The following is a 27,962-nucleotide window of genomic DNA, read 5'->3' on the forward strand; positions in this document are numbered from 1 at the left end:
CCATGCCTAATGGATGTGTATGCCCCTCCCCTCCCCCCACCCGCCCGACACCCACCCGATGAAGGTGATTCCTCTCTGTCCACTTAGGCGTCCATCCGTTCGTACCAATTTGCTGGTGAGCGCGCTCACGTGGTGCTCGTGTGTCCATTCTTGGGATACCTGGCCTACTGGAACGGGTTCCAGCTCTGGCCAGGAGAACACGAGAGGCGCCCTCTCACCGCTGCTCCTCACAGCCGAATGGCACTCCGTGGTGTCCACGCGCCACATTTTATTGATGCACTCCTGGATGGATGGGCACTCGGGTCGCTTCCACGTCCTTGCGATTGTGAATTGTGCCCTAACTGTCACCCTAACCCTTACCCAGCCCGTCTCCTCTGCCCCTGCCTGACGCACTGCTCCCCGGCCAGGCCCGTCACTGTCCTGGGCCCCCGCCTGACCGGCTCCTCCCCGCCCGGCCTGTCACCGTCCTCTGCCCCTGCCTGACATGCTCCTTCCCGCCCGCCCGGCCTCTCACCGTCCTGGGCCCCTGCCTGACCGGCTCCTCCGTCGCCTGGGCCTTCCAAGGGCTTGGTGTGGACGCTGCTTCCAGGAAGCCCACCAGAAACCCGGCAGCAGGGTGGCCGCAGCAGTCTCCAGCAGCCGTCCCTAAGTCGCCTGAGTGCGGGGGACGTGCCCCCGCTGTGCCGCGGGGGCCCAGCCTGGTGTCTTCCCTGAGGCCCTGCGGCTGCCGGCTAGGCTGCCGCTCCCCGCAAGGGGAGAGCCGCGGAGGTGGGGACCGCCTCCTGATGGGGACGTACACGCAGCTCTCCACGTCGGATTCCGGGGCTCTCTGTCCTGCCCGAAGGCCCAGCTGGCCTGCGGGTCCTTAGAGTGGCAAAAACATCCGAAAACTGAGATTGAGGGTCCGGTGGGTGTCTGCACTTTTGTGCTGGGCACCCCAGGGAGGCCCGGGGGCTGGCTGGACAACGTGGTCTGCTGGGCGGGGGGGTTGGAGGAGCAACTGATGCCCTTTGCACTTTGGGTAGCAAGAGTCTGAGGTGTCTCTGAGCCCTGTGCCCTGTGGGGGGGGGCGGGGGGGGGAGGTGGAGGAGGAGGAGGAGGAGGTGGTGGGAAGGGCCGGGGCCTGCAGTCCTGTTCCCGGGGTGGCACGGCAAGTGGCTTCTTCCACAGGCTGCTTGGCCTGGGCTCCCTGCACCTGGGCCTTTGGAGGACCGGCCCTGTGCTTGCCAACACTTCCTGCAGGGACCCAGAGCTGGGAGGTGGCATCTCTCAGCCCTGGGTCGGGCAGAGCCCCAGCGGGCCATGCCCACAACCTCTCTCAGCACCGGTCCCCCAGAAGGCTCCTTTGGGACCAGGATTCTCTTGCGGTGACTCTTTAAGGTCTGGCCCCTGGATGGAGGGGCACCAGGAGTAGAGGAGCAGGAAGGGGAAGGGGGTGGCCATGCGAGGGGACACTTGGAGGCCGAGTCCCAGCTTCAGCCTGATCCTCCTGGGAACCCCGCTCTGAGACAAGGAGCCGGGCTTCGCATTCCCACAGCAGCCAGTCGTGGGCTGAGGACACCTGGGGCGTTGGGAACTCCCTGGCTTCTCCTTGGTTTAACGTCTAGAGCTGCTTGTGAATCGCGCCGCCACACACACCCGAGCGCAGGTGTCTTCCGCACAGACTGCGGGCCTCGCTCTTCTGAACGCCGCCAGCTCGCCACCCACCCACGGGTGAACCTGGTCAGGGTGCTTTCTCTCAGGGGCAGACTCTTTTCCGGGCGGGCTACCGGTGTCTCTGTTTGCTCGTTTCTTTCTTCCATTTCGGGAAAGTCTTCCTTGCTGGGTGTGGAAATCTCCTATGCCTTCCCTCGCCTATTCTGTCAGCTTTAAAATTCTCTTTCAGTTGCCACCCTCACAGATGGATTAGGAAACTCTTTCCGGTGCACTCATTAGTGAAATGACCTCCAGGAAGCTGGAATCCAATATCTAATGGCCGATTTTTAGCGAGTCCACACGCCAGGGTGGTCGGGGTCCAATGCAGCCCCGGCCAGGCCCAGGCCCCTTGGACTGGGCCACAGGAGGACACGGAGGAGGGTCCCGGCCCCCACGAAGCGGTGCCGGCAGTTCTCCACGGGCTTGGGCGTTTTCCAGAGGTAGGAGATGGAGGGGACTGATTTCTTCAGCGCCCCCCAAACCACGCCACCCCACCCCACCCATGGGACACATCCCCAGAGAGAGACGCCCCATACACTGGCTGTGCCCCAGCCCTGGCCCGGGGGAATAGGCGGCAGCCCACCCACAGGGCGAGGGGGGGGGCGCAGCTGAAAGGGGTTGTGGGGGAGGGCGGCCCCTGGCTGGGGTCAAAGGGCGAGCGTCCCGCGCGTGCGCAGTCAGCGGCAGGCAGCGACGCGCTGGGGGTGGGCAGCGGGTAGGTGAAGGAGGCCGGGCGAGGAGACGAGGGGGGCTGGGAGGGCTCCACCTTGGCGAGTCCAGCCGTGGAGGCGCATCTTGTGTGAGTGTGAGTGAGTGTGAGTGTGTGTGTGTGTGTATAGAGAGACAGCCCCCCGCCCCGCCCCGCCCTGCCCCGCCCCGCCCATCCCCCCCGTCCCTGGGAGCCCGCGGGACCCGGCCGGCGAACTCAACCGGCCCGGCCCGGCGCGGGAGGCGGCGGCGGGGAAGCCCAGAGAGGCTCGGCTTCTTGAGCGGGGCAGGGGCGCCCTCCGCCGCCGTCTAGGGCCACACCACCCTGAACGCCCCCGATCTCGTCTGGTCTGGGAAGCTAAGCAGGGTCGGGCCCGGTTAGTACTTGGATGGGAGACCGCCTGGGAATACCGGGTGCCACAGGCGGCTGCTTTTTTTTTTTTTTTTTTTTTTTGCCTCTTGTTCTGTCCCCTTTCTGGGAGCGCGGCGGCGGCCCGGGGTGGGGGTCACCCCCACCCTCAGCGCCCGCGCGGTGCCTGGCGCCCCAGCCCGCACCGTGGGGCCTCCTCTTGTCCCAAGCCGCGACACCGCCGCCACGCGGCAGCATGCGTGGCATCTGGACTGTCAGGTCTCAGACCACAGGTCTGCTCTGTGGGAACCGACACGCTGGAGGAAACCTTGAGAGTCTGAGAGGGGAGGGAGTTCCAGAAGAAGGCCAGGATGTCATTTTGAGGGAGTATGTGACCAGAACTCATCCCGTTGCTTTTGGGGTTCTATGGGCTACACGCAGGAATCTTTGGTGGTGGCACCTGATGTTGGGGGATCCGGAGTCACACCCAGACCTGCTCCACAGGCCTCCTTTTACTTTTCTCTTCGGATTCATTATTTTTAAAAAGTGTCTCTTACCTCTAGGATTGCATTTTCTTTTCTCTCTCTCTTCAAGCAGATGATGGGAGTACAAGTATTCAGGTGACATGTGACGCCCGTGCCCCCCTCCCCCCTGCGTTCTTTTTTTTTTTTTTTTTTTTTTTGAGACAGAGTCTCGTTTTGCTGCCCAGGCTAGAGTGAGTGCCATGGCGTCAGCCTAGCTCACAGCAACCTCAATCTCCGGGCTCAAGCAATCCTGCTGCCTCAGCCTCCCGAGTAGTTGGGACTACAGGCATGCACCACCACGCCCGGCTGTGTTTTTCTATATATATTAGTTGGCCAATTAATTTCTTTCTATTTTTAGTAGAGACGGGGTCTCGCTCTTGCTCAGGCTGGTTTCGAACTCCTGACCTGGAGCAATCCGCCCGCCTCGGCCTCCCAGAGAGCTAGGATTACAGGCGTGAGCCACCGCGCCCGGCCCCCCCTGTGTTCTTATTCATATACCTCTCATGTTGTTCCAGCGTATTGTGGGGGTACCAATGTTAAGGTCGGGTGCCTTGCCCTCTCCAAGCCTCCCCCCTCGGGTCAGAGCTTCAAGTGCGCCCATCCCCCAGTCGGTGCGCACCCACCCCATGCCTAATGGATGTGTATGCCCCTCCCCTCCCCCCACCCGCCCGACACCCACCCGATGAAGGTGATTCCTCTCTGTCCACTTAGGCGTCCATCCGTTCGTACCAATTTGCTGGTGAGCGCGCTCACGTGGTGCTCGTGTGTCCATTCTTGGGATACCTGGCCTACTGGAACGGGTTCCAGCTCTGGCCAGGAGAACACGAGAGGCGCCCTCTCACCGCTGCTCCTCACAGCCGAATGGCACTCCGTGGTGTCCACGCGCCACATTTTATTGATGCACTCCTGGATGGATGGGCACTCGGGTCGCTTCCACGTCCTTGCGATTGTGAATTGTGCCCTAACTGTCACCCTAACCCTTACCCAGCCCGTCTCCTCTGCCCCTGCCTGACGCACTGCTCCCCGGCCAGGCCCGTCACTGTCCTGGGCCCCCGCCTGACCGGCTCCTCCCCGCCCGGCCTGTCACCGTCCTCTGCCCCTGCCTGACATGCTCCTTCCCGCCCGCCCGGCCTCTCACCGTCCTGGGCCCCTGCCTGACCGGCTCCTCCGTCGCCTGGGCCTTCCAAGGGCTTGGTGTGGACGCTGCTTCCAGGAAGCCCACCAGAAACCCGGCAGCAGGGTGGCCGCAGCAGTCTCCAGCAGCCGTCCCTAAGTCGCCTGAGTGCGGGGGACGTGCCCCCGCTGTGCCGCGGGGGCCCAGCCTGGTGTCTTCCCTGAGGCCCTGCGGCTGCCGGCTAGGCTGCCGCTCCCCGCAAGGGGAGAGCCGCGGAGGTGGGGACCGCCTCCTGATGGGGACGTACACGCAGCTCTCCACGTCGGATTCCGGGGCTCTCTGTCCTGCCCGAAGGCCCAGCTGGCCTGCGGGTCCTTAGAGTGGCAAAAACATCCGAAAACTGAGATTGAGGGTCCGGTGGGTGTCTGCACTTTTGTGCTGGGCACCCCAGGGAGGCCCGGGGGCTGGCTGGACAACGTGGTCTGCTGGGCGGGGGGGTTGGAGGAGCAACTGATGCCCTTTGCACTTTGGGTAGCAAGAGTCTGAGGTGTCTCTGAGCCCTGTGCCCTGTGGGGGGGGGCGGGGGGGGGAGGTGGAGGAGGAGGAGGAGGAGGTGGTGGGAAGGGCCGGGGCCTGCAGTCCTGTTCCCGGGGTGGCACGGCAAGTGGCTTCTTCCACAGGCTGCTTGGCCTGGGCTCCCTGCACCTGGGCCTTTGGAGGACCGGCCCTGTGCTTGCCAACACTTCCTGCAGGGACCCAGAGCTGGGAGGTGGCATCTCTCAGCCCTGGGTCGGGCAGAGCCCCAGCGGGCCATGCCCACAACCTCTCTCAGCACCGGTCCCCCAGAAGGCTCCTTTGGGACCAGGATTCTCTTGCGGTGACTCTTTAAGGTCTGGCCCCTGGATGGAGGGGCACCAGGAGTAGAGGAGCAGGAAGGGGAAGGGGGTGGCCATGCGAGGGGACACTTGGAGGCCGAGTCCCAGCTTCAGCCTGATCCTCCTGGGAACCCCGCTCTGAGACAAGGAGCCGGGCTTCGCATTCCCACAGCAGCCAGTCGTGGGCTGAGGACACCTGGGGCGTTGGGAACTCCCTGGCTTCTCCTTGGTTTAACGTCTAGAGCTGCTTGTGAATCGCGCCGCCACACACACCCGAGCGCAGGTGTCTTCCGCACAGACTGCGGGCCTCGCTCTTCTGAACGCCGCCAGCTCGCCACCCACCCACGGGTGAACCTGGTCAGGGTGCTTTCTCTCAGGGGCAGACTCTTTTCCGGGCGGGCTACCGGTGTCTCTGTTTGCTCGTTTCTTTCTTCCATTTCGGGAAAGTCTTCCTTGCTGGGTGTGGAAATCTCCTATGCCTTCCCTCGCCTATTCTGTCAGCTTTAAAATTCTCTTTCAGTTGCCACCCTCACAGATGGATTAGGAAACTCTTTCCGGTGCACTCATTAGTGAAATGACCTCCAGGAAGCTGGAATCCAATATCTAATGGCCGATTTTTAGCGAGTCCACACGCCAGGGTGGTCGGGGTCCAATGCAGCCCCGGCCAGGCCCAGGCCCCTTGGACTGGGCCACAGGAGGACACGGAGGAGGGTCCCGGCCCCCACGAAGCGGTGCCGGCAGTTCTCCACGGGCTTGGGCGTTTTCCAGAGGTAGGAGATGGAGGGGACTGATTTCTTCAGCGCCCCCCAAACCACGCCACCCCACCCCACCCATGGGACACATCCCCAGAGAGAGACGCCCCATACACTGGCTGTGCCCCAGCCCTGGCCCGGGGGAATAGGCGGCAGCCCACCCACAGGGCGAGGGGGGGGGCGCAGCTGAAAGGGGTTGTGGGGGAGGGCGGCCCCTGGCTGGGGTCAAAGGGCGAGCGTCCCGCGCGTGCGCAGTCAGCGGCAGGCAGCGACGCGCTGGGGGTGGGCAGCGGGTAGGTGAAGGAGGCCGGGCGAGGAGACGAGGGGGGCTGGGAGGGCTCCACCTTGGCGAGTCCAGCCGTGGAGGCGCATCTTGTGTGAGTGTGAGTGAGTGTGAGTGTGTGTGTGTGTGTATAGAGAGACAGCCCCCCGCCCCGCCCCGCCCTGCCCCGCCCCGCCCATCCCCCCCGTCCCTGGGAGCCCGCGGGACCCGGCCGGCGAACTCAACCGGCCCGGCCCGGCGCGGGAGGCGGCGGCGGGGAAGCCCAGAGAGGCTCGGCTTCTTGAGCGGGGCAGGGGCGCCCTCCGCCGCCGTCTAGGGCCACACCACCCTGAACGCCCCCGATCTCGTCTGGTCTGGGAAGCTAAGCAGGGTCGGGCCCGGTTAGTACTTGGATGGGAGACCGCCTGGGAATACCGGGTGCCACAGGCGGCTGCTTTTTTTTTTTTTTTTTTTTTTTGCCTCTTGTTCTGTCCCCTTTCTGGGAGCGCGGCGGCGGCCCGGGGTGGGGGTCACCCCCACCCTCAGCGCCCGCGCGGTGCCTGGCGCCCCAGCCCGCACCGTGGGGCCTCCTCTTGTCCCAAGCCGCGACACCGCCGCCACGCGGCAGCATGCGTGGCATCTGGACTGTCAGGTCTCAGACCACAGGTCTGCTCTGTGGGAACCGACACGCTGGAGGAAACCTTGAGAGTCTGAGAGGGGAGGGAGTTCCAGAAGAAGGCCAGGATGTCATTTTGAGGGAGTATGTGACCAGAACTCATCCCGTTGCTTTTGGGGTTCTATGGGCTACACGCAGGAATCTTTGGTGGTGGCACCTGATGTTGGGGGATCCGGAGTCACACCCAGACCTGCTCCACAGGCCTCCTTTTACTTTTCTCTTCGGATTCATTATTTTTAAAAAGTGTCTCTTACCTCTAGGATTGCATTTTCTTTTCTCTCTCTCTTCAAGCAGATGATGGGAGTACAAGTATTCAGGTGACATGTGACGCCCGTGCCCCCCTCCCCCCTGCGTTCTTTTTTTTTTTTTTTTTTTTTTTGAGACAGAGTCTCGTTTTGCTGCCCAGGCTAGAGTGAGTGCCATGGCGTCAGCCTAGCTCACAGCAACCTCAATCTCCGGGCTCAAGCAATCCTGCTGCCTCAGCCTCCCGAGTAGTTGGGACTACAGGCATGCACCACCACGCCCGGCTGTGTTTTTCTATATATATTAGTTGGCCAATTAATTTCTTTCTATTTTTAGTAGAGACGGGGTCTCGCTCTTGCTCAGGCTGGTTTCGAACTCCTGACCTGGAGCAATCCGCCCGCCTCGGCCTCCCAGAGAGCTAGGATTACAGGCGTGAGCCACCGCGCCCGGCCCCCCCTGTGTTCTTATTCATATACCTCTCATGTTGTTCCAGCGTATTGTGGGGGTACCAATGTTAAGGTCGGGTGCCTTGCCCTCTCCAAGCCTCCCCCCTCGGGTCAGAGCTTCAAGTGCGCCCATCCCCCAGTCGGTGCGCACCCACCCCATGCCTAATGGATGTGTATGCCCCTCCCCTCCCCCCACCCGCCCGACACCCACCCGATGAAGGTGATTCCTCTCTGTCCACTTAGGCGTCCATCCGTTCGTACCAATTTGCTGGTGAGCGCGCTCACGTGGTGCTCGTGTGTCCATTCTTGGGATACCTGGCCTACTGGAACGGGTTCCAGCTCTGGCCAGGAGAACACGAGAGGCGCCCTCTCACCGCTGCTCCTCACAGCCGAATGGCACTCCGTGGTGTCCACGCGCCACATTTTATTGATGCACTCCTGGATGGATGGGCACTCGGGTCGCTTCCACGTCCTTGCGATTGTGAATTGTGCCCTAACTGTCACCCTAACCCTTACCCAGCCCGTCTCCTCTGCCCCTGCCTGACGCACTGCTCCCCGGCCAGGCCCGTCACTGTCCTGGGCCCCCGCCTGACCGGCTCCTCCCCGCCCGGCCTGTCACCGTCCTCTGCCCCTGCCTGACATGCTCCTTCCCGCCCGCCCGGCCTCTCACCGTCCTGGGCCCCTGCCTGACCGGCTCCTCCGTCGCCTGGGCCTTCCAAGGGCTTGGTGTGGACGCTGCTTCCAGGAAGCCCACCAGAAACCCGGCAGCAGGGTGGCCGCAGCAGTCTCCAGCAGCCGTCCCTAAGTCGCCTGAGTGCGGGGGACGTGCCCCCGCTGTGCCGCGGGGGCCCAGCCTGGTGTCTTCCCTGAGGCCCTGCGGCTGCCGGCTAGGCTGCCGCTCCCCGCAAGGGGAGAGCCGCGGAGGTGGGGACCGCCTCCTGATGGGGACGTACACGCAGCTCTCCACGTCGGATTCCGGGGCTCTCTGTCCTGCCCGAAGGCCCAGCTGGCCTGCGGGTCCTTAGAGTGGCAAAAACATCCGAAAACTGAGATTGAGGGTCCGGTGGGTGTCTGCACTTTTGTGCTGGGCACCCCAGGGAGGCCCGGGGGCTGGCTGGACAACGTGGTCTGCTGGGCGGGGGGGTTGGAGGAGCAACTGATGCCCTTTGCACTTTGGGTAGCAAGAGTCTGAGGTGTCTCTGAGCCCTGTGCCCTGTGGGGGGGGGCGGGGGGGGGAGGTGGAGGAGGAGGAGGAGGAGGTGGTGGGAAGGGCCGGGGCCTGCAGTCCTGTTCCCGGGGTGGCACGGCAAGTGGCTTCTTCCACAGGCTGCTTGGCCTGGGCTCCCTGCACCTGGGCCTTTGGAGGACCGGCCCTGTGCTTGCCAACACTTCCTGCAGGGACCCAGAGCTGGGAGGTGGCATCTCTCAGCCCTGGGTCGGGCAGAGCCCCAGCGGGCCATGCCCACAACCTCTCTCAGCACCGGTCCCCCAGAAGGCTCCTTTGGGACCAGGATTCTCTTGCGGTGACTCTTTAAGGTCTGGCCCCTGGATGGAGGGGCACCAGGAGTAGAGGAGCAGGAAGGGGAAGGGGGTGGCCATGCGAGGGGACACTTGGAGGCCGAGTCCCAGCTTCAGCCTGATCCTCCTGGGAACCCCGCTCTGAGACAAGGAGCCGGGCTTCGCATTCCCACAGCAGCCAGTCGTGGGCTGAGGACACCTGGGGCGTTGGGAACTCCCTGGCTTCTCCTTGGTTTAACGTCTAGAGCTGCTTGTGAATCGCGCCGCCACACACACCCGAGCGCAGGTGTCTTCCGCACAGACTGCGGGCCTCGCTCTTCTGAACGCCGCCAGCTCGCCACCCACCCACGGGTGAACCTGGTCAGGGTGCTTTCTCTCAGGGGCAGACTCTTTTCCGGGCGGGCTACCGGTGTCTCTGTTTGCTCGTTTCTTTCTTCCATTTCGGGAAAGTCTTCCTTGCTGGGTGTGGAAATCTCCTATGCCTTCCCTCGCCTATTCTGTCAGCTTTAAAATTCTCTTTCAGTTGCCACCCTCACAGATGGATTAGGAAACTCTTTCCGGTGCACTCATTAGTGAAATGACCTCCAGGAAGCTGGAATCCAATATCTAATGGCCGATTTTTAGCGAGTCCACACGCCAGGGTGGTCGGGGTCCAATGCAGCCCCGGCCAGGCCCAGGCCCCTTGGACTGGGCCACAGGAGGACACGGAGGAGGGTCCCGGCCCCCACGAAGCGGTGCCGGCAGTTCTCCACGGGCTTGGGCGTTTTCCAGAGGTAGGAGATGGAGGGGACTGATTTCTTCAGCGCCCCCCAAACCACGCCACCCCACCCCACCCATGGGACACATCCCCAGAGAGAGACGCCCCATACACTGGCTGTGCCCCAGCCCTGGCCCGGGGGAATAGGCGGCAGCCCACCCACAGGGCGAGGGGGGGGGCGCAGCTGAAAGGGGTTGTGGGGGAGGGCGGCCCCTGGCTGGGGTCAAAGGGCGAGCGTCCCGCGCGTGCGCAGTCAGCGGCAGGCAGCGACGCGCTGGGGGTGGGCAGCGGGTAGGTGAAGGAGGCCGGGCGAGGAGACGAGGGGGGCTGGGAGGGCTCCACCTTGGCGAGTCCAGCCGTGGAGGCGCATCTTGTGTGAGTGTGAGTGAGTGTGAGTGTGTGTGTGTGTGTATAGAGAGACAGCCCCCCGCCCCGCCCCGCCCTGCCCCGCCCCGCCCATCCCCCCCGTCCCTGGGAGCCCGCGGGACCCGGCCGGCGAACTCAACCGGCCCGGCCCGGCGCGGGAGGCGGCGGCGGGGAAGCCCAGAGAGGCTCGGCTTCTTGAGCGGGGCAGGGGCGCCCTCCGCCGCCGTCTAGGGCCACACCACCCTGAACGCCCCCGATCTCGTCTGGTCTGGGAAGCTAAGCAGGGTCGGGCCCGGTTAGTACTTGGATGGGAGACCGCCTGGGAATACCGGGTGCCACAGGCGGCTGCTTTTTTTTTTTTTTTTTTTTTTTGCCTCTTGTTCTGTCCCCTTTCTGGGAGCGCGGCGGCGGCCCGGGGTGGGGGTCACCCCCACCCTCAGCGCCCGCGCGGTGCCTGGCGCCCCAGCCCGCACCGTGGGGCCTCCTCTTGTCCCAAGCCGCGACACCGCCGCCACGCGGCAGCATGCGTGGCATCTGGACTGTCAGGTCTCAGACCACAGGTCTGCTCTGTGGGAACCGACACGCTGGAGGAAACCTTGAGAGTCTGAGAGGGGAGGGAGTTCCAGAAGAAGGCCAGGATGTCATTTTGAGGGAGTATGTGACCAGAACTCATCCCGTTGCTTTTGGGGTTCTATGGGCTACACGCAGGAATCTTTGGTGGTGGCACCTGATGTTGGGGGATCCGGAGTCACACCCAGACCTGCTCCACAGGCCTCCTTTTACTTTTCTCTTCGGATTCATTATTTTTAAAAAGTGTCTCTTACCTCTAGGATTGCATTTTCTTTTCTCTCTCTCTTCAAGCAGATGATGGGAGTACAAGTATTCAGGTGACATGTGACGCCCGTGCCCCCCTCCCCCCTGCGTTCTTTTTTTTTTTTTTTTTTTTTTTGAGACAGAGTCTCGTTTTGCTGCCCAGGCTAGAGTGAGTGCCATGGCGTCAGCCTAGCTCACAGCAACCTCAATCTCCGGGCTCAAGCAATCCTGCTGCCTCAGCCTCCCGAGTAGTTGGGACTACAGGCATGCACCACCACGCCCGGCTGTGTTTTTCTATATATATTAGTTGGCCAATTAATTTCTTTCTATTTTTAGTAGAGACGGGGTCTCGCTCTTGCTCAGGCTGGTTTCGAACTCCTGACCTGGAGCAATCCGCCCGCCTCGGCCTCCCAGAGAGCTAGGATTACAGGCGTGAGCCACCGCGCCCGGCCCCCCCTGTGTTCTTATTCATATACCTCTCATGTTGTTCCAGCGTATTGTGGGGGTACCAATGTTAAGGTCGGGTGCCTTGCCCTCTCCAAGCCTCCCCCCTCGGGTCAGAGCTTCAAGTGCGCCCATCCCCCAGTCGGTGCGCACCCACCCCATGCCTAATGGATGTGTATGCCCCTCCCCTCCCCCCACCCGCCCGACACCCACCCGATGAAGGTGATTCCTCTCTGTCCACTTAGGCGTCCATCCGTTCGTACCAATTTGCTGGTGAGCGCGCTCACGTGGTGCTCGTGTGTCCATTCTTGGGATACCTGGCCTACTGGAACGGGTTCCAGCTCTGGCCAGGAGAACACGAGAGGCGCCCTCTCACCGCTGCTCCTCACAGCCGAATGGCACTCCGTGGTGTCCACGCGCCACATTTTATTGATGCACTCCTGGATGGATGGGCACTCGGGTCGCTTCCACGTCCTTGCGATTGTGAATTGTGCCCTAACTGTCACCCTACCCCTTACCCAGCCCGTCTCCTCTGCCCCTGCCTGACGCACTGCTCCCCGGCCAGGCCCGTCACTGTCCTGGGCCCCCGCCTGACCGGCTCCTCCCCGCCCGGCCTGTCACCGTCCTCTGCCCCTGCCTGACATGCTCCTTCCCGCCCGCCCGGCCTCTCACCGTCCTGGGCCCCTGCCTGACCGGCTCCTCCGTCGCCTGGGCCTTCCAAGGGCTTGGTGTGGACGCTGCTTCCAGGAAGCCCACCAGAAACCCGGCAGCAGGGTGGCCGCAGCAGTCTCCAGCAGCCGTCCCTAAGTCGCGTGAGTGCGGGGGACGTGCCCCCGCTGTGCCGCGGGGGCCCAGCCTGGTGTCTTCCCTGAGGCCCTGCGGCTGCCGGCTGGGCTGCCGCTCCCCGCAAGGGGAGAGCCGCGGAGGTGGGGACCGCCTCCTGATGGGGACGTACACGCAGCTCTCCACGTCGGATTCCGGGGCTCTCTGTCCTGCCCGAAGGCCCAGCTGGCCTGCGGGTCCTTAGAGTGGCAAAAACATCCGAAAACTGAGATTGAGGGTCCGGTGGGTGTCTGCACTTTTGTGCTGGGCACCCCAGGGAGGCCCGGGGGCTGGCTGGACAACGTGGTCTGCTGGGCGGGGGGGTTGGAGGAGCAACTGATGCCCTTTGCACTTTGGGTAGCAAGAGTCTGAGGTGTCTCTGAGCCCTGTGCCCTGTGGGGGGGGGCCGGGGGGGGAGGAGGAGGAGGAGGAGGAGGAGGTGGTGGGAAGGGCCGGGGCCTGCAGTCCTGTTCCCGGGGTGGCACGGCAAGTGGCTTCTTCCACAGGCTGCTTGGCCTGGGCTCCCTGCACCTGGGCCTTTGGAGGACCGGCCCTGTGCTTGCCAACACTTCCTGCAGGGACCCAGAGCTGGGAGGTGGCATCTCTCAGCCCTGGGTCGGGCAGAGCCCCAGCGGGCCATGCCCACAACCTCTCTCAGCACCGGTCCCCCAGAAGGCTCCTTTGGGACCAGGATTCTCTTGCGGTGACTCTTTAAGGTCTGGCCCCTGGATGGAGGGGCACCAGGAGTAGAGGAGCAGGAAGGGGAAGGGGGTGGCCATGCGAGGGGACACTTGGAGGCCGAGTCCCAGCTTCAGCCTGATCCTCCTGGGAACCCCGCTCTGAGACAAGGAGCCGGGCTTCGCATTCCCACAGCAGCCAGTCGTGGGCTGAGGACACCTGGGGCGTTGGGAACTCCCTGGCTTCTCCTTGGTTTAACGTCTAGAGCTGCTTGTGAATCGCGCCGCCACACACACCCGAGCGCAGGTGTCTTCCGCACAGACTGCGGGCCTCGCTCTTCTGAACGCCGCCAGCTCGCCACCCACCCACGGGTGAACCTGGTCAGGGTGCTTTCTCTCAGGGGCAGACTCTTTTCCGGGCGGGCTACCGGTGTCTCTGTTTGCTCGTTTCTTTCTTCCATTTCGGGAAAGTCTTCCTTGCTGGGTGTGGAAATCTCCTATGCCTTCCCTCGCCTATTCTGTCAGCTTTAAAATTCTCTTTCAGTTGCCACCCTCACAGATGGATTAGGAAACTCTTTCCGGTGCACTCATTAGTGAAATGACCTCCAGGAAGCTGGAATCCAATATCTAATGGCCGATTTTTAGCGAGTCCACACGCCAGGGTGGTCGGGGTCCAATGCAGCCCCGGCCAGGCCCAGGCCCCTTGGACTGGGCCACAGGAGGACACGGAGGAGGGTCCCGGCCCCCACGAAGCGGTGCCGGCAGTTCTCCACGGGCTTGGGCGTTTTCCAGAGGTAGGAGATGGAGGGGACTGATTTCTTCAGCGCCCCCCAAACCACGCCACCCCACCCCACCCATGGGACACATCCCCAGAGAGAGACGCCCCATACACTGGCTGTGCCCCAGCCCTGGCCCGGGGGAATAGGCGGCAGCCCACCCACAGGGCGAGGGGGGGGGCGCAGCTGAAAGGGGTTGTGGGGGAGGGCGGCCCCTGGCTGGGGTCAAAGGGCGAGCGTCCCGCGCGTGCGCAGTCAGCGGCAGGCAGCGACGCGCTGGGGGTGGGCAGCGGGTAGGTGAAGGAGGCCGGGCGAGGAGACGAGGGGGGCTGGGAGGGCTCCACCTTGGCGAGTCCAGCCGTGGAGGCGCATCTTGTGTGAGTGTGAGTGAGTGTGAGTGTGTGTGTGTGTGTATAGAGAGACAGCCCCCCGCCCCGCCCCGCCCTGCCCCGCCCCGCCCATCCCCCCCGTCCCTGGGAGCCCGCGGGACCCGGCCGGCGAACTCAACCGGCCCGGCCCGGCGCGGGAGGCGGCGGCGGGGAAGCCCAGAGAGGCTCGGCTTCTTGAGCGGGGCAGGGGCGCCCTCCGCCGCCGTCTAGGGCCACACCACCCTGAACGCCCCCGATCTCGTCTGGTCTGGGAAGCTAAGCAGGGTCGGGCCCGGTTAGTACTTGGATGGGAGACCGCCTGGGAATACCGGGTGCCACAGGCGGCTGCTTTTTTTTTTTTTTTTTTTTTTTTGCCTCTTGTTCTGTCCCCTTTCTGGGAGCGCGGCGGCGGCCCGGGGTGGGGGTCACCCCCACCCTCAGCGCCCGCGCGGTGCCTGGCGCCCCAGCCCGCACCGTGGGGCCTCCTCTTGTCCCAAGCCGCGACACCGCCGCCACGCGGCAGCATGCGTGGCATCTGGACTGTCAGGTCTCAGACCACAGGTCTGCTCTGTGGGAACCGACACGCTGGAGGAAACCTTGAGAGTCTGAGAGGGGAGGGAGTTCCAGAAGAAGGCCAGGATGTCATTTTGAGGGAGTATGTGACCAGAACTCATCCCGTTGCTTTTGGGGTTCTATGGGCTACACGCAGGAATCTTTGGTGGTGGCACCTGATGTTGGGGGATCCGGAGTCACACCCAGACCTGCTCCACAGGCCTCCTTTTACTTTTCTCTTCGGATTCATTATTTTTAAAAAGTGTCTCTTACCTCTAGGATTGCATTTTCTTTTCTCTCTCTCTTCAAGCAGATGATGGGAGTACAAGTATTCAGGTGACATGTGACGCCCGTGCCCCCCTCCCCCCTGCGTTCTTTTTTTTTTTTTTTTTTTTTTTGAGACAGAGTCTCGTTTTGCTGCCCAGGCTAGAGTGAGTGCCATGGCGTCAGCCTAGCTCACAGCAACCTCAATCTCCGGGCTCAAGCAATCCTGCTGCCTCAGCCTCCCGAGTAGTTGGGACTACAGGCATGCACCACCACGCCCGGCTGTGTTTTTCTATATATATTAGTTGGCCAATTAATTTCTTTCTATTTTTAGTAGAGACGGGGTCTCGCTCTTGCTCAGGCTGGTTTCGAACTCCTGACCTGGAGCAATCCGCCCGCCTCGGCCTCCCAGAGAGCTAGGATTACAGGCGTGAGCCACCGCGCCCGGCCCCCCCTGTGTTCTTATTCATATACCTCTCATGTTGTTCCAGCGTATTGTGGGGGTACCAATGTTAAGGTCGGGTGCCTTGCCCTCTCCAAGCCTCCCCCCTCGGGTCAGAGCTTCAAGTGCGCCCATCCCCCAGTCGGTGCGCACCCACCCCATGCCTAATGGATGTGTATGCCCCTCCCCTCCCCCCACCCGCCCGACACCCACCCGATGAAGGTGATTCCTCTCTGTCCACTTAGGCGTCCATCCGTTCGTACCAATTTGCTGGTGAGCGCGCTCACGTGGTGCTCGTGTGTCCATTCTTGGGATACCTGGCCTACTGGAACGGGTTCCAGCTCTGGCCAGGAGAACACGAGAGGCGCCCTCTCACCGCTGCTCCTCACAGCCGAATGGCACTCCGTGGTGTCCACGCGCCACATTTTATTGATGCACTCCTGGATGGATGGGCACTCGGGTCGCTTCCACGTCCTTGCGATTGTGAATTGTGCCCTAACTGTCACCCTACCCCTTACCCAGCCCGTCTCCTCTGCCCCTGCCTGACGCACTGCTCCCCGGCCAGGCCCGTCACTGTCCTGGGCCCCCGCCTGACCGGCTCCTCCCCGCCCGGCCTGTCACCGTCCTCTGCCCCTGCCTGACATGCTCCTTCCCGCCCGCCCGGCCTCTCACCGTCCTGGGCCCCTGCCTGACCGGCTCCTCCGTCGCCTGGGCCTTCCAAGGGCTTGGTGTGGACGCTGCTTCCAGGAAGCCCACCAGAAACCCGGCAGCAGGGTGGCCGCAGCAGTCTCCAGCAGCCGTCCCTAAGTCGCGTGAGTGCGGGGGACGTGCCCCCGCTGTGCCGCGGGGGCCCAGCCTGGTGTCTTCCCTGAGGCCCTGCGGCTGCCGGCTGGGCTGCCGCTCCCCGCAAGGGGAGAGCCGCGGAGGTGGGGACCGCCTCCTGATGGGGACGTACACGCAGCTCTCCACGTCGGATTCCGGGGCTCTCTGTCCTGCCCGAAGGCCCAGCTGGCCTGCGGGTCCTTAGAGTGGCAAAAACATCCGAAAACTGAGATTGAGGGTCCGGTGGGTGTCTGCACTTTTGTGCTGGGCACCCCAGGGAGGCCCGGGGGCTGGCTGGACAACGTGGTCTGCTGGGCGGGGGGGTTGGAGGAGCAACTGATGCCCTTTGCACTTTGGGTAGCAAGAGTCTGAGGTGTCTCTGAGCCCTGTGCCCTGTGGGGGGGGGCCGGGGGGGGAGGAGGAGGAGGAGGAGGAGGAGGTGGTGGGAAGGGCCGGGGCCTGCAGTCCTGTTCCCGGGGTGGCACGGCAAGTGGCTTCTTCCACAGGCTGCTTGGCCTGGGCTCCCTGCACCTGGGCCTTTGGAGGACCGGCCCTGTGCTTGCCAACACTTCCTGCAGGGACCCAGAGCTGGGAGGTGGCATCTCTCAGCCCTGGGTCGGGCAGAGCCCCAGCGGGCCATGCCCACAACCTCTCTCAGCACCGGTCCCCCAGAAGGCTCCTTTGGGACCAGGATTCTCTTGCGGTGACTCTTTAAGGTCTGGCCCCTGGATGGAGGGGCACCAGGAGTAGAGGAGCAGGAAGGGGAAGGGGGTGGCCATGCGAGGGGACACTTGGAGGCCGAGTCCCAGCTTCAGCCTGATCCTCCTGGGAACCCCGCTCTGAGACAAGGAGCCGGGCTTCGCATTCCCACAGCAGCCAGTCGTGGGCTGAGGACACCTGGGGCGTTGGGAACTCCCTGGCTTCTCCTTGGTTTAACGTCTAGAGCTGCTTGTGAATCGCGCCGCCACACACACCCGAGCGCAGGTGTCTTCCGCACAGACTGCGGGCCTCGCTCTTCTGAACGCCGCCAGCTCGCCACCCACCCACGGGTGAACCTGGTCAGGGTGCTTTCTCTCAGGGGCAGACTCTTTTCCGGGCGGGCTACCGGTGTCTCTGTTTGCTCGTTTCTTTCTTCCATTTCGGGAAAGTCTTCCTTGCTGGGTGTGGAAATCTCCTATGCCTTCCCTCGCCTATTCTGTCAGCTTTAAAATTCTCTTTCAGTTGCCACCCTCACAGATGGATTAGGAAACTCTTTCCGGTGCACTCATTAGTGAAATGACCTCCAGGAAGCTGGAATCCAATATCTAATGGCCGATTTTTAGCGAGTCCACACGCCAGGGTGGTCGGGGTCCAATGCAGCCCCGGCCAGGCCCAGGCCCCTTGGACTGGGCCACAGGAGGACACGGAGGAGGGTCCCGGCCCCCACGAAGCGGTGCCGGCAGTTCTCCACGGGCTTGGGCGTTTTCCAGAGGTAGGAGATGGAGGGGACTGATTTCTTCAGCGCCCCCCAAACCACGCCACCCCACCCCACCCATGGGACACATCCCCAGAGAGAGACGCCCCATACACTGGCTGTGCCCCAGCCCTGGCCCGGGGGAATAGGCGGCAGCCCACCCACAGGGCGAGGGGGGGGGCGCAGCTGAAAGGGGTTGTGGGGGAGGGCGGCCCCTGGCTGGGGTCAAAGGGCGAGCGTCCCGCGCGTGCGCAGTCAGCGGCAGGCAGCGACGCGCTGGGGGTGGGCAGCGGGTAGGTGAAGGAGGCCGGGCGAGGAGACGAGGGGGGCTGGGAGGGCTCCACCTTGGCGAGTCCAGCCGTGGAGGCGCATCTTGTGTGAGTGTGAGTGAGTGTGAGTGTGTGTGTGTGTGTATAGAGAGACAGCCCCCCGCCCCGCCCCGCCCTGCCCCGCCCCGCCCATCCCCCCCGTCCCTGGGAGCCCGCGGGACCCGGCCGGCGAACTCAACCGGCCCGGCCCGGCGCGGGAGGCGGCGGCGGGGAAGCCCAGAGAGGCTCGGCTTCTTGAGCGGGGCAGGGGCGCCCTCCGCCGCCGTCTAGGGCCACACCACCCTGAACGCCCCCGATCTCGTCTGGTCTGGGAAGCTAAGCAGGGTCGGGCCCGGTTAGTACTTGGATGGGAGACCGCCTGGGAATACCGGGTGCCACAGGCGGCTGCTTTTTTTTTTTTTTTTTTTTTTTGCCTCTTGTTCTGTCCCCTTTCTGGGAGCGCGGCGGCGGCCCGGGGTGGGGGTCACCCCCACCCTCAGCGCCCGCGCGGTGCCTGGCGCCCCAGCCCGCACCGTGGGGCCTCCTCTTGTCCCAAGCCGCGACACCGCCGCCACGCGGCAGCATGCGTGGCATCTGGACTGTCAGGTCTCAGACCACAGGTCTGCTCTGTGGGAACCGACACGCTGGAGGAAACCTTGAGAGTCTGAGAGGGGAGGGAGTTCCAGAAGAAGGCCAGGATGTCATTTTGAGGGAGTATGTGACCAGAACTCATCCCGTTGCTTTTGGGGTTCTATGGGCTACACGCAGGAATCTTTGGTGGTGGCACCTGATGTTGGGGGATCCGGAGTCACACCCAGACCTGCTCCACAGGCCTCCTTTTACTTTTCTCTTCGGATTCATTATTTTTAAAAAGTGTCTCTTACCTCTATGATTGCATTTTCTTTTCTCTCTCTCTTCAAGCAGATGATGGGAGTACAAGTATTCAGGTGACATGTGACGCCCGTGCCCCCCTCCCCCCTGCGTTCTTTTTTTTTTTTTTTTTTTTTTTGAGACAGAGTCTCGTTTTGCTGCCCAGGCTAGAGTGAGTGCCATGGCGTCAGCCTAGCTCACAGCAACCTCAATCTCCGGGCTCAAGCAATCCTGCTGCCTCAGCCTCCCGAGTAGTTGGGACTACAGGCATGCACCACCACGCCCGGCTGTGTTTTTCTATATATATTAGTTGGCCAATTAATTTCTTTCTATTTTTAGTAGAGACGGGGTCTCGCTCTTGCTCAGGCTGGTTTCGAACTCCTGACCTGGAGCAATCCGCCCGCCTCGGCCTCCCAGAGAGCTAGGATTACAGGCGTGAGCCACCGCGCCCGGCCCCCCCTGTGTTCTTATTCATATACCTCTCATGTTGTTCCAGCGTATTGTGGGGGTACCAATGTTAAGGTCGGGTGCCTTGCCCTCTCCAAGCCTCCCCCCTCGGGTCAGAGCTTCAAGTGCGCCCATCCCCCAGTCGGTGCGCACCCACCCCATGCCTAATGGATGTGTATGCCCCTCCCCTCCCCCCACCCGCCCGACACCCACCCGATGAAGGTGATTCCTCTCTGTCCACTTAGGCGTCCATCCGTTCGTACCAATTTGCTGGTGAGCGCGCTCACGTGGTGCTCGTGTGTCCATTCTTGGGATACCTGGCCTACTGGAACGGGTTCCAGCTCTGGCCAGGAGAACACGAGAGGCGCCCTCTCACCGCTGCTCCTCACAGCCGAATGGCACTCCGTGGTGTCCACGCGCCACATTTTATTGATGCACTCCTGGATGGATGGGCACTCGGGTCGCTTCCACGTCCTTGCGATTGTGAATTGTGCCCTAACTGTCACCCTACCCCTTACCCAGCCCGTCTCCTCTGCCCCTGCCTGACGCACTGCTCCCCGGCCAGGCCCGTCACTGTCCTGGGCCCCCGCCTGACCGGCTCCTCCCCGCCCGGCCTGTCACCGTCCTCTGCCCCTGCCTGACATGCTCCTTCCCGCCCGCCCGGCCTCTCACCGTCCTGGGCCCCTGCCTGACCGGCTCCTCCGTCGCCTGGGCCTTCCAAGGGCTTGGTGTGGACGCTGCTTCCAGGAAGCCCACCAGAAACCCGGCAGCAGGGTGGCCGCAGCAGTCTCCAGCAGCCGTCCCTAAGTCGCCTGAGTGCGGGGGACGTGCCCCCGCTGTGCCGCGGGGGCCCAGCCTGGTGTCTTCCCTGAGGCCCTGCGGCTGCCGGCTGGGCTGCCGCTCCCCGCAAGGGGAGAGCCGCGGAGGTGGGGACCGCCTCCTGATGGGGACGTACACGCAGCTCTCCACGTCGGATTCCGGGGCTCTCTGTCCTGCCCGAAGGCCCAGCTGGCCTGCGGGTCCTTAGAGTGGCAAAAACATCCGAAAACTGAGATTGAGGGTCCGGTGGGTGTCTGCACTTTTGTGCTGGGCACCCCAGGGAGGCCCGGGGGCTGGCTGGACAACGTGGTCTGCTGGGCGGGGGGGTTGGAGGAGCAACTGATGCCCTTTGCACTTTGGGTAGCAAGAGTCTGAGGTGTCTCTGAGCCCTGTGCCCTGTGGGGGGGGGCCGGGGGGGGAGGAGGAGGAGGAGGAGGAGGAGGTGGTGGGAAGGGCCGGGGCCTGCAGTCCTGTTCCCGGGGTGGCACGGCAAGTGGCTTCTTCCACAGGCTGCTTGGCCTGGGCTCCCTGCACCTGGGCCTTTGGAGGACCGGCCCTGTGCTTGCCAACACTTCCTGCAGGGACCCAGAGCTGGGAGGTGGCATCTCTCAGCCCTGGGTCGGGCAGAGCCCCAGCGGGCCATGCCCACAACCTCTCTCAGCACCGGTCCCCCAGAAGGCTCCTTTGGGACCAGGATTCTCTTGCGGTGACTCTTTAAGGTCTGGCCCCTGGATGGAGGGGCACCAGGAGTAGAGGAGCAGGAAGGGGAAGGGGGTGGCCATGCGAGGGGACACTTGGAGGCCGAGTCCCAGCTTCAGCCTGATCCTCCTGGGAACCCCGCTCTGAGACAAGGAGCCGGGCTTCGCATTCCCACAGCAGCCAGTCGTGGGCTGAGGACACCTGGGGCGTTGGGAACTCCCTGGCTTCTCCTTGGTTTAACGTCTAGAGCTGCTTGTGAATCGCGCCGCCACACACACCCGAGCGCAGGTGTCTTCCGCACAGACTGCGGGCCTCGCTCTTCTGAACGCCGCCAGCTCGCCACCCACCCACGGGTGAACCTGGTCAGGGTGCTTTCTCTCAGGGGCAGACTCTTTTCCGGGCGGGCTACCGGTGTCTCTGTTTGCTCGTTTCTTTCTTCCATTTCGGGAAAGTCTTCCTTGCTGGGTGTGGAAATCTCCTATGCCTTCCCTCGCCTATTCTGTCAGCTTTAAAATTCTCTTTCAGTTGCCACCCTCACAGATGGATTAGGAAACTCTTTCCGGTGCACTCATTAGTGAAATGACCTCCAGGAAGCTGGAATCCAATATCTAATGGCCGATTTTTAGCGAGTCCACACGCCAGGGTGGTCGGGGTCCAATGCAGCCCCGGCCAGGCCCAGGCCCCTTGGACTGGGCCACAGGAGGACACGGAGGAGGGTCCCGGCCCCCACGAAGCGGTGCCGGCAGTTCTCCACGGGCTTGGGCGTTTTCCAGAGGTAGGAGATGGAGGGGACTGATTTCTTCAGCGCCCCCCAAACCACGCCACCCCACCCCACCCATGGGACACATCCCCAGAGAGAGACGCCCCATACACTGGCTGTGCCCCAGCCCTGGCCCGGGGGAATAGGCGGCAGCCCACCCACAGGGCGAGGGGGGGGGCGCAGCTGAAAGGGGTTGTGGGGGAGGGCGGCCCCTGGCTGGGGTCAAAGGGCGAGCGTCCCGCGCGTGCGCAGTCAGCGGCAGGCAGCGACGCGCTGGGGGTGGGCAGCGGGTAGGTGAAGGAGGCCGGGCGAGGAGACGAGGGGGGCTGGGAGGGCTCCACCTTGGCGAGTCCAGCCGTGGAGGCGCATCTTGTGTGAGTGTGAGTGAGTGTGAGTGTGTGTGTGTGTGTATAGAGAGACAGCCCCCCGCCCCGCCCTGCCCCGCCCCGCCCATCCCCCCCGTCCCTGGGAGCCCGCGGGACCCGGCCGGCGAACTCAACCGGCCCGGCCCGGCGCGGGAGGCGGCGGCGGGGAAGCCCAGAGAGGCTCGGCTTCTTGAGCGGGGCAGGGGCGCCCTCCGCCGCCGTCTAGGGCCACACCACCCTGAACGCCCCCGATCTCGTCTGGTCTGGGAAGCTAAGCAGGGTCGGGCCCGGTTAGTACTTGGATGGGAGACCGCCTGGGAATACCGGGTGCCACAGGCGGCTGCTTTTTTTTTTTTTTTTTTTTTTTTGCCTCTTGTTCTGTCCCCTTTCTGGGAGCGCGGCGGCGGCCCGGGGTGGGGGTCACCCCCACCCTCAGCGCCCGCGCGGTGCCTGGCGCCCCAGCCCGCACCGTGGGGCCTCCTCTTGTCCCAAGCCGCGACACCGCCGCCACGCGGCAGCATGCGTGGCATCTGGACTGTCAGGTCTCAGACCACAGGTCTGCTCTGTGGGAACCGACACGCTGGAGGAAACCTTGAGAGTCTGAGAGGGGAGGGAGTTCCAGAAGAAGGCCAGGATGTCATTTTGAGGGAGTATGTGACCAGAACTCATCCCGTTGCTTTTGGGGTTCTATGGGCTACACGCAGGAATCTTTGGTGGTGGCACCTGATGTTGGGGGATCCGGAGTCACACCCAGACCTGCTCCACAGGCCTCCTTTTACTTTTCTCTTCGGATTCATTATTTTTAAAAAGTGTCTCTTACCTCTATGATTGCATTTTCTTTTCTCTCTCTCTTCAAGCAGATGATGGGAGTACAAGTATTCAGGTGACATGTGACGCCCGTGCCCCCCTCCCCCCTGCGTTCTTTTTTTTTTTTTTTTTTTTTTGAGACAGAGTCTCGTTTTACTGCCCAGGCTAGAGTGAGTGCCATGGCGTCAGCCTAGCTCACAGCAACCTCAATCTCCGGGCTCAAGCAATCCTGCTGCCTCAGCCTCCCGAGTAGTTGGGACTACAGGCATGCACCACCACGCCCGGCTGTGTTTTTCTATATATATTAGTTGGCCAATTAATTTCTTTCTATTTTTAGTAGAGACGGGGTCTCGCTCTTGCTCAGGCTGGTTTCGAACTCCTGACCTGGAGCAATCCGCCCGCCTCGGCCTCCCAGAGAGCTAGGATTACAGGCGTGAGCCACCGCGCCCGGCCCCCCCTGTGTTCTTATTCATATACCTCTCATGTTGTTCCAGCGTATTGTGGGGGTACCAATGTTAAGGTCGGGTGCCTTGCCCTCTCCAAGCCTCCCCCCTCGGGTCAGAGCTTCAAGTGCGCCCATCCCCCAGTCGGTGCGCACCCACCCCATGCCTAATGGATGTGTATGCCCCTCCCCTCCCCCCACCCGCCCGACACCCACCCGATGAAGGTGATTCCTCTCTGTCCACTTAGGCGTCCATCCGTTCGTACCAATTTGCTGGTGAGCGCGCTCACGTGGTGCTCGTGTGTCCATTCTTGGGATACCTGGCCTACTGGAACGGGTTCCAGCTCTGGCCAGGAGAACACGAGAGGCGCCCTCTCACCGCTGCTCCTCACAGCCGAATGGCACTCCGTGGTGTCCACGCGCCACATTTTATTGATGCACTCCTGGATGGATGGGCACTCGGGTCGCTTCCACGTCTTTGCGATTGTGAATTGTGCCCTAACTGTCACCCTAACCCTTACCCAGCCCGTCTCCTCTGCCCCTGCCTGACGCACTGCTCCCCGGCCAGGCCCGTCACTGTCCTGGGCCCCCGCCTGACCGGCTCCTCCCCGCCCGGCCTGTCACCGTCCTCTGCCCCTGCCTGACATGCTCCTTCCCGCCCGCCCGGCCTCTCACCGTCCTGGGCCCCTGCCTGACCGGCTCCTCCGTCGCCTGGGCCTTCCAAGGGCTTGGTGTGGACGCTGCTTCCAGGAAGCCCACCAGAAACCCGGCAGCAGGGTGGCCGCAGCAGTCTCCAGCAGCCGTCCCTAAGTCGCGTGAGTGCGGGGGACGTGCCCCCGCTGTGCCGCGGGGGCCCAGCCTGGTGTCTTCCCTGAGGCCCTGCGGCTGCCGGCTGGGCTGCCGCTCCCCGCAAGGGGAGAGCCGCGGAGGTGGGGACCGCCTCCTGATGGGGACGTACACGCAGCTCTCCACGTCGGATTCCGGGGCTCTCTGTCCTGCCCGAAGGCCCAGCTGGCCTGCGGGTCCTTAGAGTGGCAAAAACATCCGAAAACTGAGATTGAGGGTCCGGTGGGTGTCTGCACTTTTGTGCTGGGCACCCCAGGGAGGCCCGGGGGCTGGCTGGACAACGTGGTCTGCTGGGCGGGGGGGTTGGAGGAGCAACTGATGCCCTTTGCACTTTGGGTAGCAAGAGTCTGAGGTGTCTCTGAGCCCTGTGCCCTGTGGGGGGGGCCGGGGGGGGGAGGAGGAGGAGGAGGAGGAGGAGGTGGTGGGAAGGGCCGGGGCCTGCAGTCCTGTTCCCGGGGTGGCACGGCAAGTGGCTTCTTCCACAGGCTGCTTGGCCTGGGCTCCCTGCACCTGGGCCTTTGGAGGACTGGCCCTGTGCTTGCCAACACTTCCTGCAGGGACCCAGAGCTGGGAGGTGGCATCTCTCAGCCCTGGGTCGGGCAGAGCCCCAGCGGGCCATGCCCACAACCTCTCTCAGCACCGGTCCCCCAGAAGGCTCCTTTGGGACCAGGATTCTCTTGCGGTGACTCTTTAAGGTCTGGCCCCTGGATGGAGGGGCACCAGGAGTAGAGGAGCAGGAAGGGGAAGGGGGTGGCCATGCGAGGGGACACTTTGAGGCCGAGTCCCAGCTTCAGCCTGATCCTCCTGGGAACCCCGCTCTGAGACAAGGAGCCGGGCTTCGCATTCCCACAGCAGCCAGTCGTGGGCTGAGGACACCTGGGGCGTTGGGAACTCCCTGGCTTCTCCTTGGTTTAACGTCTAGAGCTGCTTGTGAATCGCGCCGCCACACACACCCGAGCGCAGGTGTCTTCCGCACAGACTGCGGGCCTCGCTCTTCTGAACGCCGCCAGCTCGCCACCCACCCACGGGTGAACCTGGTCAGGGTGCTTTCTCTAAGGGGCAGACTCTTTTCCGGGCGGGCTACCGGTGTCTCTGTTTGCTCGTTTCTTTCTTCCATTTCGGGAAAGTCTTCCTTGCTGGGTGTGGAAATCTCCTATGCCTTCCCTCGCCTATTCTGTCAGCTTTAAAATTCTCTTTCAGTTGCCACCCTCACAGATGGATTAGGAAACTCTTTCCGGTGCACTCATTAGTGAAATGACCTCCAGGAAGCTGGAATCCAATATCTAATGGCCGATTTTTAGCGAGTCCACACGCCAGGGTGGTCGGGGTCCAATGCAGCCCCGGCCAGGCCCAGGCCCCTTGGACTGGGCCACAGGAGGACACGGAGGAGGGTCCCGGCCCCCACGAAGCGGTGCCGGCAGTTCTCCACGGGCTTGGGCGTTTTCCAGAGGTAGGAGATGGAGGGGACTGATTTCTTCAGCGCCCCCCAAACCACGCCACCCCACCCCACCCATGGGACACATCCCCAGAGAGAGACGCCCCATACACTGGCTGTGCCCCAGCCCTGGCCCGGGGGAATAGGCGGCAGCCCACCCACAGGGCGAGGGGGGGGCGCAGCTGAAAGGGGTTGTGGGGGAGGGCGGCCCCTGGCTGGGGTCAAAGGGCGAGCGTCCCGCGCGTGCGCAGTCAGGGGCAGGCAGCGACGCGCTGGGGGTGGGCAGCGGGTAGGTGAAGGAGGCCGGGCGAGGAGACGAGGGGGGCTGGGAGGGCTCCACCTTGGCGAGTCCAGCCGTGGAGGCGCATCTTGTGTGAGTGTGAGTGAGTGTGAGTGTGTGTGTGTGTGTATAGAGAGACAGCCCCCCGCCCCGCCCCCCCCTGCCCCGCCCCGCCCATCCCCCCCGTCCCTGGGAGCCCGCGGGACCCGGCCGGCGAACTCAACCGGCCCGGCCCGGCGCGGGAGGCGGCGGCGGGGAAGCCCAGAGAGGCTCGGCTTCTTGAGCGGGGCAGGGGCGCCCTCCGCCGCCGTCTAGGGCCACACCACCCTGAACGCCCCCGATCTCGTCTGGTCTGGGAAGCTAAGCAGGGTCGGGCCCGGTTAGTACTTGGATGGGAGACCGCCTGGGAATACCGGGTGCCACAGGCGGCTGCTTTTTTTTTTTTTTTTTTTTTTTTGCCTCTTGTTCTGTCCCCTTTCTGGGAGCGCGGCGGCGGCCCGGGGTGGGGGTCACCCCCACCCTCAGCGCCCGCGCGGTGCCTGGCGCCCCAGCCCGCACCGTGGGGCCTCCTCTTGTCCCAAGCCGCGACACCGCCGCCACGCGGCAGCATGCGTGGCATCTGGACTGTCAGGTCTCAGACCACAGGTCTGCTCTGTGGGAACCGACACGCTGGAGGAAACCTTGAGAGTCTGAGAGGGGAGGGAGTTCCAGAAGAAGGCCAGGATGTCATTTTGAGGGAGTATGTGACCAGAACTCATCCCGTTGCTTTTGGGGTTCTATGGGCTACACGCAGGAATCTTTGGTGGTGGCACCTGATGTTGGGGGATCCGGAGTCACACCCAGACCTGCTCCACAGGCCTCCTTTTACTTTTCTCTTCGGATTCATTATTTTTAAAAAGTGTCTCTTACCTCTAGGATTGCATTTTCTTTTCTCTCTCTCTTCAAGCAGATGATGGGAGTACAAGTATTCAGGTGACATGTGACGCCCGTGCCCCCCTCCCCCCTGCGTTCTTTTTTTTTTTTTTTTTTTTTTTTGAGACAGAGTCTCGTTTTGCTGCCCAGGCTAGAGTGAGTGCCATGGCGTCAGCCTAGCTCACAGCAACCTCAATCTCCGGGCTCAAGCAATCCTGCTGCCTCAGCCTCCCGAGTAGTTGGGACTACAGGCATGCACCACCACGCCCGGCTGTGTTTTTCTATATATATTAGTTGGCCAATTAATTTCTTTCTATTTTTAGTAGAGACGGGGTCTCGCTCTTGCTCAGGCTGGTTTCGAACTCCTGACCTGGAGCAATCCGCCCGCCTCGGCCTCCCAGAGAGCTAGGATTACAGGCGTGAGCCACCGCGCCCGGCCCCCCCTGTGTTCTTATTCATATACCTCTCATGTTGTTCCAGCGTATTGTGGGGGTACCAATGTTAAGGTCGGGTGCCTTGCCCTCTCCAAGCCTCCCCCCTCGGGTCAGAGCTTCAAGTGCGCCCATCCCCCAGTCGGTGCGCACCCACCCCATGCCTAATGGATGTGTATGCCCCTCCCCTCCCCCCACCCGCCCGACACCCACCCGATGAAGGTGATTCCTCTCTGTCCACTTAGGCGTCCATCCGTTCGTACCAATTTGCTGGTGAGCGCGCTCACGTGGTGCTCGTGTGTCCATTCTTGGGATACCTGGCCTACTGGAACGGGTTCCAGCTCTGGCCAGGAGAACACGAGAGGCGCCCTCTCACCGCTGCTCCTCACAGCCGAATGGCACTCCGTGGTGTCCACGCGCCACATTTTATTGATGCACTCCTGGATGGATGGGCACTCGGGTCGCTTCCACGTCTTTGCGATTGTGAATTGTGCCCTAACTGTCACCCTAACCCTTACCCAGCCCGTCTCCTCTGCCCCTGCCTGACGCACTGCTCCCCGGCCAGGCCCGTCACTGTCCTGGGCCCCCGCCTGACCGGCTCCTCCCCGCCCGGCCTGTCACCGTCCTCTGCCCCTGCCTGACATGCTCCTTCCCGCCCGCCCGGCCTCTCACCGTCCTGGGCCCCTGCCTGACCGGCTCCTCCGTCGCCTGGGCCTTCCAAGGGCTTGGTGTGGACGCTGCTTCCAGGAAGCCCACCAGAAACCCGGCAGCAGGGTGGCCGCAGCAGTCTCCAGCAGCCGTCCCTAAGTCGCCTGAGTGCGGG

General features: G+C 63.1%; 7 pseudogenes; all 7 read left to right on the forward strand.

Moving 5' to 3' along the window:
• Positions 1–2,710: 2,710 nt before the first annotated feature.
• Positions 2,711–2,829, forward strand: LOC142874574 (uncharacterized; annotated as a pseudogene).
• A 3,781-nt stretch (positions 2,830–6,610) lies between these two features.
• LOC142874575 (uncharacterized) lies at positions 6,611–6,729 on the forward strand (annotated as a pseudogene).
• A 3,781-nt stretch (positions 6,730–10,510) lies between these two features.
• Positions 10,511–10,629, forward strand: LOC142874576 (uncharacterized; annotated as a pseudogene).
• A 3,781-nt stretch (positions 10,630–14,410) lies between these two features.
• Positions 14,411–14,529, forward strand: LOC142874578 (uncharacterized; annotated as a pseudogene).
• A 3,782-nt stretch (positions 14,530–18,311) lies between these two features.
• Positions 18,312–18,430, forward strand: LOC142874579 (uncharacterized; annotated as a pseudogene).
• Positions 18,431–22,206: 3,776 nt separating this feature from the next.
• LOC142874580 (uncharacterized) lies at positions 22,207–22,325 on the forward strand (annotated as a pseudogene).
• A 3,780-nt stretch (positions 22,326–26,105) lies between these two features.
• LOC142874581 (uncharacterized) lies at positions 26,106–26,224 on the forward strand (annotated as a pseudogene).
• The last annotated feature ends 1,738 nt before the right edge of the window (positions 26,225–27,962 follow it).

Source organism: Microcebus murinus, chromosome 12 (genome assembly GCF_040939455.1).
Source record: "Microcebus murinus isolate Inina chromosome 12, M.murinus_Inina_mat1.0, whole genome shotgun sequence".
NCBI classification, from domain to species: Eukaryota; Metazoa; Chordata; class Mammalia; order Primates; family Cheirogaleidae; genus Microcebus; species Microcebus murinus.